A 12,881-nucleotide genomic window follows, 5' to 3' on the forward strand; every position below is an offset into this window, starting at 1 on the left:
ATAAATATAAATGCCGGGTTGTTGAATGTTGAGTATTACCCAATTTTCCCATCACTGCAAAAACAAAATTGTTTTAAATGTAGTTTAACACCGGTGGCACAGACTTGGGGACAATATTTGTACATGTGAGAAAATGATATGCAAAGAATAGTTTTCATTCTGCTGTAGAACGTTTATTGGAAAATAAACAGCATTTGGGGTAAAGTTGGAACAATGACGGTAAAACTAAATGGCCATTGTGTAAGATTAAAATATCACCCAAGTGCACAAACTAATCAGTCCAAGAATATATTCAAGATTAATTCTGATATACTTTTAATCGTTAAACGTAGCATTGTTGGTAAATCAGCCATTGTTTTACAGAATGGTAATGGCATTTTATATAATTACTGAAAAGAAAAAAAATGTGTCGAGGCTGGAAATCTGAAATAAGATCAGTTATGCTGAAGTGTTTTAAATTAAAATAATAATTATAATATTAGTTATCATTATAATTATTTTTCTTTCCGCAGTAGAATTTTCCGTTTTTATCCCGTTATTTAAGATGTAGTACAGTTCTGTCTCCGAAGGAAGTTCATTTGAATTTTCTGCAAAGGTGTAAAATAGTTGGTGTAATTTGGCAGTGTTGAATTCATGATGATGGAATCATAACATCAATGGATCTTCAAATAATTCTAATTATGCTAGTATTTTTTATTAACTTTTTTCCTTTTTGATGTCTCAACACACAAATGTCTTATTAATAAATAAGATAAGTCTTGGTTTAGATTACCAATGTTTGTTAGTATGAATTATAATATTGGCCTGTTAACTGTGTTGTCTTTTTTGTATCATTGGTTATCATAGTATGATAAAAGAGGGGAATGACAAAATTGAGGATCTCTGCCTTTGCTAAACCTGCTTGGCATCTTTCTGCAAAAGCTGCAAAGACCATGGGGCTCATGGTTCCAGAATGTCTGGAATCTGGGAGGAAGCTAAGTGCAGCGTGATGTCCAGATGTCCCCGCAATTGTTAATATGCATGAGGGTTTTGCAGAAAGAGCTGAGCCTTGCTGCAAATGCATAATCAGGATTGGTTGGGGAAAGGTATGTTATAATACCACTGTGAACCATGTTTTTTTAATTTATTTTTTATGTTTTGTTTATTTTATTAGAAGTTAATACAGTACAAAACAGTACAGTGGAACCTAATTTTAGGTGCCAACTATGTCATACCGTAATCCATTCTATGTACAACCTCTACTTTTATGTTTTGAGAAGGGAAGTAAGACAAGAAAAAGAAAACAATAGAAAGGGGAAAAAGAGGAAAAATTGATGGTAGAGAATAGAAAAACGTGAAGTGTGTATATATAAAAAAAAGAAAAAGTAGAAATAGGAGAGAAGGCCCCTTAAAAGAGAAATTTTCAAATCTTTATTCGGAGATGTAGATCTATCCGTGGCATGAACTGAAATCAGCAATCTTTACGGTACCGCTGCATCACATGATTCCAAAAAGTCGATGAAAGGAGACCAACTCCTTAAGAATTGGTCATATTTATCTATTAGTTGGAGTCTCATTTCTTCAAGGCGTGCTATGTCCATCATATTCCTAATCCACATTTTAACGGTTGGTATGGTTGTATTTTTCCAAAATTTAAGTATCAATTTCTTTCCAATTATTAACCCATAATTTAAAAAAAGTTTTGGTCTTTATTTAAATTGATATCTTCTACTATTATTGAAAAAATAATCCATTCTGTTTTAGGTTCTATTGTGGACTTAAAAAGCTTTGTAAATATATCAAATATATCGCTCCAAAATGTATTCAACTTTGTACATCCTACAAATGAATGTGTTATATTAGCGTTTTGAAACAAACATTTATCGCATCTGGGAGAGACGCTTGGATAAAATGTATTCAACCTCGTTTTTGAATAATATAGTCTATGTAATAATTTGAATTGTATTAAATTATGTCTTGCATTAATAGAACAATTATGTGTGTTCATCAGATACTTTTCCCATCTATCCTTCGAGATCTTTATCATTAGCTCATGTTCCCAATCTTCTCTTAGTGCTTCTGTTGAGGGTAATTCTCTATTTAATATATTATTATAAAAGTATGATATTAGTTTTTGTGAATCAGCATTAATATTCATTGCTTCTTCTAAAGGGTCTAAAAATATAGTTTGAAATCTATGTGTATATTTCTTCATAAAGTCACATATCTATATATTTATGTCCAGATGTCCCCGCAATTGTTAATATGCATGAGGGTTTTGCAGAAAGAGCTGAGCCTTGCTGCAAATGCATAATCAGGATTGGTTGGGGAAAGGTATGTTATAATACCACTGTGAACCATGCTGCATGGTCTTTGCACTGTTATCTTGTGATTGAACAAGGCAAGGGACCTTTCCCAAATTGTTTATGTTACCTGGTAAAATGTTTCTGTACTTAGGGGAACTGTCTTCCATTAGGAACTTTATGTAGAAACAATGTAATGGGGTATTTTGTGATTGGGTTAGGGAACTGTCAATTAATGTATTGTATGATCTTTATTTATGATTCGTTTGTAGCAGTTGCCCCCCATCCCCCCATGTATTTAGCGCCACGGATCCGATACAGTATATAAGAGGGGACAGCACATGAGTCTGTTGATCTTCTGGGGTAGCACTTGGGACGGTGCTGAATATCAGGAGGTGTCTATTCGCACGAGGCTGAAGGGCTTGGACGAGTAGAGACAAGGATCGGACCTGCGGTGTTGGTTAGGTATCGTACAGGAAGTGTGTTCGTGTTTGAGAATAAAGAAATTTAGTTGATCCAGTGCTTGACTCAGTGGTTTACTGAACTAGACTAATGGGGTGAGATTAGGAGCAGAATTACATGAATAGCATTAAATGCCAGCATTAGTCAGAGTGTGGTGAATCTGGAATTCTTTGTTACAGAAGACGAGGCCGTGAATGGTAATTTTAATTTTTTTTTAAATATTTTAATTTTATTAGAAGTACAATCGTATGGCACCAAAGTGCCTAATATATATTTTCATAATACATTTTATGTACAGCTTCTTATTTTTTTTTATTATAATAAAGAAGAATAAGAAAAAGAAATTAGATAATAAAGGATAGAAAAACGTGAGATATATAGTGTGTGAAAAGGATTAAAAAAAGAATGAAAGAAAAAAGTTAAAGAAAAGAAAACAGGAAAAAGAGAGTAAGAAATTTAAAAAAACAAGTAAGGAGATCATTATTTATAATCTTGATCATCCCTCGTCCAGTCCTGAAACAGTTAGCTTTTACAATTGTGTTGCACCATATGATTCCAAAAAGACGACAAATGGAGACCAACTCGTTATGAATTGGCCTGATTTATCTATTAGGAGGAATCGCATTTCCTCAAGATGTGCGGTGTCCAACATGCTTGCGATCCACATTTTAAGCATTGGTATTGATGTATTTTTCCAAAATTTAAGTATTAATTTTTTTGCTATTATTTAACCATAATTAAAAAATAAATTTTGAGATGAGTTCATAGATACATAGAAAATAGGTGCAGGAGTAGGCCATTCGGCCCTTCGAGCCTGCACCGCCATTCAATATGATCATGGCTGATCATCCAACTCAGTATCCCGTACCTGCCTTCTCTCCATACCCCCTGATCCCTTTAGCCACAAGGGCCACATCTAACTCCCTCTTAAATATAGCCAATGAACTGGCCTCAACTACCCTCTGTGGCAGAGAGTTCCAGAGATTCACCACTCTCTGTGAAAAAGTTTCTTCTCATCTCGGTCCTAAATGATTTCCCCCTTATCCTTAAGCTGTGACCCCTTGTCCTGGACTTCCCCAACATCGGGAACAATCTTCCTGCATCTAGCCTGTCCAACCCCATAAGAATTTTGTACGTTTCTATAAGATCCCCTCTCAATCTCCTAAATTCTAGCGAGTATAAGCCAAGCCTATCCAGTCTTTCTTCATATGAAAGTCCTGACATCCCAGGAATCAGTCTGGTGAACCTTCTCTGCACTCCCTCTATGGCTATAATGTCCTTCCTCAGATTTGGAGACCAAAACTGTACGCAATACTCCAGGTGTGGTCTCACCAAGACCCTGTACAACTGCAGTAGAACGTCCCTGCTCCTATACTCAAATCCTTTTGCTATGAAAGCTAACATACCATTCGCTTTCTTCACTGCCTGCTGCACCTGCATGCCTACTTTCAATGACTGGTGTACCATGACACCCAGGTCTCGCTGCATCTCCCCTTTTCATAATCGGCCACCATTTAGATAATAGCCTGCTTTCCTGTTTTTGCCACCAAAGTGGATAACCTCACATTTATCCACATTATACTGCATCTGCCAAACATTTGCCCACTCACCCAGCCTATCCAAGTCACCTTGCAGTCTCCTAGCATCCTCCTCACAGCTAACACTGCCCCCCAGCTTAGTGTCATCCGCAAACTTGGAGATGTTGCCTTCAATTCCCTCATCCAGATCATTAATATAAATTGTAAATAGCTGGGGTCCCAGCACTGAGCCTTGCGGTACCCCACTAGTCACTGCCTACCATTGTGAAAAGGACCCGTTTACTCCTACTCTTTGCTTCCTGTTTGCCAGCCAGTTCTCTATCCACATCAATACTGAACCCCCAATACCGTGTGCTTTAAGTTTGTATACTAATCTCTTATGTGGGACCTTGTCGAAAGCCTTCTGAAAGTCCAGATACAACACATCCACTGGTTCTCCCCTATCCACTCTACTAGTTACATCCTCGAAAAATTATATAAGATTCGTCAGACATGATTTACCTTTCGTAAATCCATGCTGACTTTGTCCAATGATTTCACCACTTTCCAAATGGGCTGCTATCCCATCTTTAATAACTGACTCTAGCAGTTTCCCCACTACCGATGTTAGACTAACTGGTCTGTAATTCCCCGTTTTCTCTCTCCCTCCCTTCTTAAAAAGTGGGGTTACGTTTGCTACCCTCCAATCCTCAGGAACTACTCCAGAATCTAAAGAGTTTTGAAAAATTATCACTAATGCATCCACTATTTCTGGAGCTACTTCCTTAAGTAGGTTAAGGTGTAGGTTAAGTTCAATTTATTCCCATCTTCCATTACTCCAAATATAATCATTTCAGTATTAGGTTCCATTCTTATCTTAAATAATTTTGTAAATATTTCAAAAATATCACTCCAAAATCTATAAAGTTTTATGCAGGAAACAAAAGAGTGTTATAGTTGCGTTTTGGGATAAACATTTATCACAAATGGCGGATATATTTGGATAGAATTTATTCAATCTTGTTTTTGAATAATATAATCTATGTAAAATTTTAAATTGAATTAGATTATGTCTTGCATTAATCGAACATTTGTGAATATATATCAAGTACTTTTCCCATGTAACCTTAATTTTTATCATTAATTCCCGTTCCCACTCTTCTCTAAGTACCTCTGTCGATGGTAGGTCTATATTTAAAATACTATTATATAAATATGATATTAATTTTTGTGAGTCAGCTTTAATATTCATTGCTTCTTCCAATAAGTCAGGAGTTATTTTTTGATATCCTTGTATGTATTTCTTCATGAAATCGCAAATCTAAAGATATTTAAAATATTGGCTGTTTTTCAATTTAAATTTTAATTGTAATTGTTGGAATGATAATAGATTTCTCATTTCATACATATCCCCGATCCTTTTAATTCCGAAACTTTCCCATGGTTATATGTTTTATCAATAAGAGATGGTTTAAATAAAGGGTTATTGTGAATGGATATTTTTAAGGCATTAGTACGGGTGTCAGGGTTATGTGGAGAAGGCTGGTGAATGGGGTTAGGAGGGAGAGATAGATCTGCCATGATTGAAGGGCTGAGTAGACTTGATGAGCCGAATGGTCTAATTCTGCCCCTATCACTTATGACCTTGTGAGGCCCGCAGTTCTTGTTCCCTCAAGTACTCTTCAAATTTTCATAACACAGCTACAATTAAATGTGGTTTCACCAGCCTGTCATTTACTGTATACCAAGTGCTTACCAAACATCTGCGGAAGGGTCTCTACCCGAAATGTCGCCTATTTCCTTCTCTCCATAGATGCTGCCTCACCCGCTGAGTTTCTCCAGCATTTTTTATCTACCTTCAGCAGCTCCTCATGTCTCTAATGATTCATTGTGTAGGTTACCTTTTCCTCATGCCACATTTAGTTATCTTGTTAATCATCTATACCTCTGTCCCCTAGTTCTCAGTATCAGAATCAGTTTTTATCCATTCTAAAGTACTGTGCCCAGAATTAGATGCAATTCTCCAGTTGTGGTTCTTCAATATTGTGTTAACAAAAGACAATAAAACACATTATAAATTTAATGTTCATTTATTATAAACATCACCTCACAAGTACACTAAAAAGATTACTGATCTCAGAAGGGATGTTATATGAACAGTGACTTAACATATGGACACACATATGGATAGTCTATGCATGTTCTCCAGAATGGATCTATAGGTGATGGGGAGAAAGTCAGTCAAATTATTGGCTTAGCAAAAAAGTGCTAATAATTCATAATTTCTTGATTATTTATGTGTATGATTGTAGGTTAAAAAATCACCAATTGTTAGCAAAGGAGGAGGACTGGCCAAATTTTGTGCCTTCCACCACAGTGATGAATGCTATGGTGGATGTTTGTGTTACAGTTTTATTGTGGTTGTGTGTTCTTTATTATTGTATCGCTGCAGACAACCCAAATTTCCACCAGCCTGGCTGTGTGGCAATAAATTATATCTAATCTAATCTAATCTAAAACATAAACTTTATATTAAAAAGTTAAAAATCAGGCAATTTTTTTTTTTTAAATCTTGGAATTTTTCACCATGACCATGTAATTCCATGCACAAACAAGATGACAAGAATATTAATGAAGAACGTGTATAATTCTGTTCCTCTTCAATCCTGACAAGCTTGAGCTGACTAATTGGTATTCTACAGGTGGGGGGCTAATGGAGGGCTACAAAAATAGCATCAATATTGATTTATTATATACTGATCTTTTTTAAATGCATCTGAAAGCTATTAGGGTAACAGGCATGCAAAATTGTAGGAATATGGAATGATTGCTCAGGCTTTGGTTTAAGGCAGTATGTTAGAGCAAAACAAAGATATTTATTTACTGCCAAGGAAAGCTGAGAGCAGGACAAGAAAATCAGTGTTATATTGCTGCAGTTATATGACCTGATATCAGGAGTTTGAAAAATTGATCTTGTTCTCTAATTGGAAACTACTTTATGATATAGATTCTTATCCCTCACATACAATGGTATTTTATATTGTACTCTCAATCAAGGTGCGAATAATAGAAATTCTGATGCTCTAGTAAATGAGAATTATTTCTTAGGATTTATTTTTCATTCTATTGCTGTTTTACTCAGTGACATGGAATCACTTACAGCCAACCGTGATACAATGTTTTCATATTGCAAACGCAAATGTGCATCCGGTAATTTGATGAAATGTAAGGTTATGCGGGAGAATATTTGCTTATCAGGTGGCAGAATAATGTGTTTATTTGGAGAACATTCATTCCTTGGGCTTTTTAAAAGTAGGTGACTGATTGGGTGCAACCAAGAACAAAGCCTGCTGTCTTCATCCTGATTCAGTTTACCACTAGAATAATCAAAGATGTTGGCTGATCAAAATAAGCTATAATAATCACCACCACCTTCCCCCTCCTACATCCACCATCATATTGGCTTGAAGCAGTGCTTTATAAACCCAGTTTAGAAATACTTTGTAGTCTTGTTTTCACCACCAGTCACTATTGTACAATACCATCTCCTAAGACGCATCACAGTTAATAGATAGACATCAAATTTTTCAGATGTTCTGTTTTCTATAGCCAACCTAGATCATGAGCACCATGCTGCAAGATGCTGAATCTAAAATTGGTTCAATGACAGCTGATGGGATGGGGTTGACAACCATCTGGGAGATGCATTTTCTGAGGTTGGGGATTCCTAGCCTGAAACCAGCATTTTTATTTTAGTGTAATTACTGTTTGTATGCATTAATGAAAAGTTAGTAAGCTCAAACGTTTCAAAAAGTTCTAATAGATTTTAAGATAATTTTTTAACTTATACCACACAAGCTTTGAGGGAGCTTCAGATCAGAAAGAACACGCTTGAGTTTTTCTCCGAGATACAAGCTCCAGTTTTATACAACAATAATTTGTCGGTAGGCTCGGGTGAAACATATTTACAGTGGCTTGCAAAAGTATTCATACCCCTTGAACTTTTCCACATTTTGTCACGTTACAACCACAAACGTAAATGTATTTTATTGGGATTTTATGTGATACACCAACACAAAGTGGTGCATAATTATGAAGTGGAAGGAAAATGATACATGGTTTTCAATTTTTTTTACAAATAAAAAATTGAAAAGTGGCGTGCAAAAGTATTCAGCCCCCCTGAGAATACTTTGTAGAACCACCTTTCGCTGCAATTACAGCTGCAAGTCTTTGGGGGTATGTCTCTACCAGCTTTGCACATCTAGAGACTGAAATTTTTGCCCATTCTTCTTTGCAAAATAGCTCAAGCTCAGTCAGATTGGATGGAGAGCATCTGTGAACAGCAATTTTCAAGTCTTGCCAGAGATTCTCAATTGGATTTAGGTCTGGACTTTGACTGGGCCATTCTAACACATGAATATACTTTGATCTAAACCATTCCATTGTAGCTCTGTATGTTTAGGGTCGTTGTCCTGCTGGAAGGTGAACCTCCGCCCCAGTCTCAAGTCTTTTCCAGACTAACAGGTTTTCTTCCAAGATTGCCCTGTATTTGGCTCCATCCATCTTCCCATCAACTCTGGCCAGCTTCCCTGTCCCTGCTGAAGAAAAGCATCCCCACAGCATGATGCTGCCACCACCATGTTTCACAGTGGGGATGGTGTGTTCATGGTGATGTGCAGTGTTAGTTTTCCAGCCACACATAGCGTTTTGCATTTAGGCCAAAAACTTCAATTTTGGTCTCATCTGACCAAAGCACCTTCCTCCACATGTTTGCTGTGTCCCCCACATGGCTTGTGTCAAACTGCAAACGGGACTTCTTATGGCTTTTTTTCAACAATGGCTTTCTTCTTGCCACTCTTCCATAAAGGCCCGATTTGTGGAGTGCACGACTTATAGTTGTCCTGTGGACAGATTCTCCCACCTGAGCTGTGGATCTCTGCAGCTCCTCCAGAGTTACCATGGGCCTCTTGGCTGCTTCTCTGATCAATGCTCCCCTTGCCCGGCCTGTCAATTTAGGTGGACAGCCATGTCTTGGTAGGTTTGCAGTTGTGCCATACTCTTTCCATTTTCGGATGATGGATTGAACAGTGCTCCGTGAGATGTTCAAAGCTTGGGATATTTTTTTTATAACCTAACCCTGCTTTAAACTTCTCCACAACTTTATCCCTGACCTGTCTGGCGTGTTCCTTGGGCTTCATGATGCTGTTTGTTCACTAATGTTCTCTAACAAACCTCTGAGGCCTTTACAGAACAGCTGTATTTATACTGAGATTAGATTACACACGTGGACTCTATTTACTAGTTAGGTGACTTCTGAAGGCAATTGGTTGCACTGGATTTTATTTAGGGGTGTCAGATTAAAGGGGGCTGAATGCTTTTGCCGCGACACTTTTCATTTTTGTATTTGTAAAAAAATTTGAAAACCATGTATCATTTTCCTTCCACTTCACAATTATGCGCCACTTTGTGTTGGTCTATCACATAAAATCCCAATAAAATACATTTACGTTTGTGGTTGTAACGTGACAAAATGTGGAAAAGTTCAAGGGGTATGAATACTTTTGCAAGCCACTGTACATTATTTGTATTACTCAGCTTTTACCTCCCATTGTCTCCATCGAAAATGTAGTTTATACAGGATTTGTGTTTCAGATCCAAAATTTAGATAAAATGAAACACAAAACCTGCTTCATATTTTCTCTAAAAAGTGTAAGGTAGTGTGCATTAAGAACAACAAAGTTAAGAACATCAGAACAAATATTTCCCCTCCCATGCATGACCTAGTGTCTCATTGGTCTGTTCTTCTAAATTAGACTGTTTCCAACCCGTTACTCTTCCCTCGCTTGTAAAGCTGGTCTCCACAATGAAACCTGCTACCTGCCCCCTTGACCTTGTCCCCTCTGTCCTTCTGAAGGATGTCATTGTTATAGCCGGTCCCAGCATCCTCGCCATCATCAACAGTTCTCTGGCCACTGGCACTGTTCCTACCTGCTTCAAGCACGCGGTGGTCCAGCCCCTCCTGAAAAAACCTAACCTAGACCCCACCTTGCCTAGCAACTACAGACCTATTTCCAAACTGCCTTTCCTTTCAAAAGTCCATGAAAATATAATTTTAAATCAACTTATGCCTTATATTCACCAAAATTCCATCCTGGAAATTTTCCAATCATGTTTCAGGGCCCACCACAGCACAGTGGCTGCCTTTGTTGAAGATACATATCGAAATATTTCTCACCATTGACTCCGGCGACTGTGCAATCCTGATGCTTCTCGACCTCAGCATTGCATTCGATACAGTCGACCACACCATCCTAATTGACCATCTCCGGTACGGGGTTGGTATTGATGGCACTGCCCTGAGCTAGTTCGTCTCCTATCTCAAAGATAGGAGTTTCTCTACAAACATAGGTAACTCTTTCTCCTCCCCAGCTAGCCTTTGCTGCGGGGTTCCACAAGGCTCCATCCTAGGCCCCATTCTTTTCTCCCTGTACATGCTACCCTTAGGCCAAGTCATCCAAAGGCACGGCATTTTCTTCCACTGCTATGCAGACGATACACAACTCTATCTCCCCCTCAAACCCAACAAATGATCAAATCTACTCAGCCTTACCCACTGCCTCGAGGATATAAAGTGTTGGATGGCCCAGAACTTCCTCCAACTAAATGAGAGTAAGTCTGAGGTCATCCTACTCGGCCCCTCGGAATCCATCAAAACAATAGCAGGCAGCCTTGGTAGCCTTACCGCATTACTCAAACCTCACGTCAAAAACCTTGGTGTGATATTTGACTCTGCGTTGAAATTTGACAAACAAGTCAATGCCGTGGTAAAAGCTAGCTTCTTCCAGCTTTGAACGATAGCAAAAATAAAACCTTTCCTCCTATTTGACGACCTCGAAAAAATCATCCACTCATTTATCTCCTCCCGTCTTGATTACTGCAACTCCCTTTACACTGGCATCAGCCAATCATCCCTGTCCCGCCTGCAATTGGTCCAAAACGCCGCAGCGAGACTCCTGACGGGCACCCGAACAAGGGACCACATCACCCCGATTCTGGCCTCTCTCCACTGGCTCCCAGTGTGGTTCCGAATCAATTTCAAGCTCCTACTTTTTGTTTACAAAGCCCTTAATGGACTCTCCCCCACTACATTAAAAATCTGCTTTCCCACCATACCACTTCCAGGTCCCTCAGATCGGTCGACTTGGGGTTACTGACCATCCCGCGGTCCAGGCATAAGCTCAGGGGCGACCGCGCTTTTGCGGTTGCAGCACCTAGACTGGAACAGCATCCCTCTTCTCATCAGAACTGCCCCCTACTCTATTCTCAAGCCTTTCTTGAGGTCCTCTGAGGGCGCGCTGTATGTATTTATGTATGTATTGTTGATCTATGTACCACTGTTTGTAGAAAGTTAGTACCTGCACTAATGTAAAGCACTTTGGTCAACGAGAGTTGTTTTTAAATGTGCTATAGAAATAAAATTGACTTGACTATAAGCTTTATTTTCATCAGTTGCACAGGTATATTTCTGTATACTTCTAACACATGGTCTCAAGGTTCTCATTATCAACTCCTCCACTTTCAGCAGTTGTAGACCAGAGGTTCCAAGAAGTCAGTGGGAACATTGCCCCTATTTCATTGAATGGTCCAATGCCCTGTTGATATTCACACTGCGGCAAACTTTCAGCGGTAACTGCAAGAACTGAAACAAACCCTGCTGTAACCACATAAATAAGATTTGATAGCCAAGATTGGAATCAGGACAAGGCAATTCCACCAAAATGGACTGGGCAGTCCCGTTTGTGGATTTTGGGAACAAGATAGAAGCAGGCAGTGCGGGGCTGGGGAACGATAAGGTTGGAAGCACTGGAGGGGAGATCACCATAGGTGATGAGCTCGAAAACAGTCTGTGAGATGATGCTCTGGTGTTTATCTGTGGGGTCATGGCCAACGAGTAGGTATGAGGAAATGTCGGAGAGCTGGCGCCTGGCCTCAGCATGGTAGAGGTCAGCCCGACAAGACTACAACGGCACTTCCTTGTCGGCAGGTTTAATGACAATGCTGTGATTGGTGCTGAGTGAGCTGAAGGTTGTGCATTCGGAAGGTGTGAGATTGGAGTGGGTAAGGGGAGTGACGTCAAGACACTTGATGTTGCACCAGCAGTTGGAAATAAAAAGGACCAGAGTGGGTAGAAGACTGGTATGGGGACTTCACAAGGAGTAATGTTGGAATGGGAAAAGAAAAAGGCACGGAAGCGAGGCAACCAGAGAAAAAGGTCCGGAGGCGAGGCAACAGAAGAGTGCAGAACTTGGCGGGCTCAGGACTTGGAGGTGTAGGCATTGGGATGCAAAGGTAAAGCCTTTGCTGACACCAGAAAACTCAACAAGGGTAAGGGCAAGGGTCAGACCTGGTGGGATTTGAACTTAAATCTTTAGATTGCCAATCCAGTCGTCTAGGTTTCATATTTTAACCACCACCATTAAGATGAATCCCTGTGCTTTATCATTAATTATTTTCCAGACCTCCAATGCTTCTTTCAATGTGTTCATTTGGTGTGTTCCTTCATGAGTTTGCGAAGTCTCACAGTCTACAAGAAGTTCCAAATTATTGATGCAAACAAATC

This window comes from Amblyraja radiata, chromosome 4, assembly GCF_010909765.2.
Source record: "Amblyraja radiata isolate CabotCenter1 chromosome 4, sAmbRad1.1.pri, whole genome shotgun sequence".
NCBI lineage: Eukaryota > Metazoa > Chordata > Chondrichthyes > Rajiformes > Rajidae > Amblyraja > Amblyraja radiata.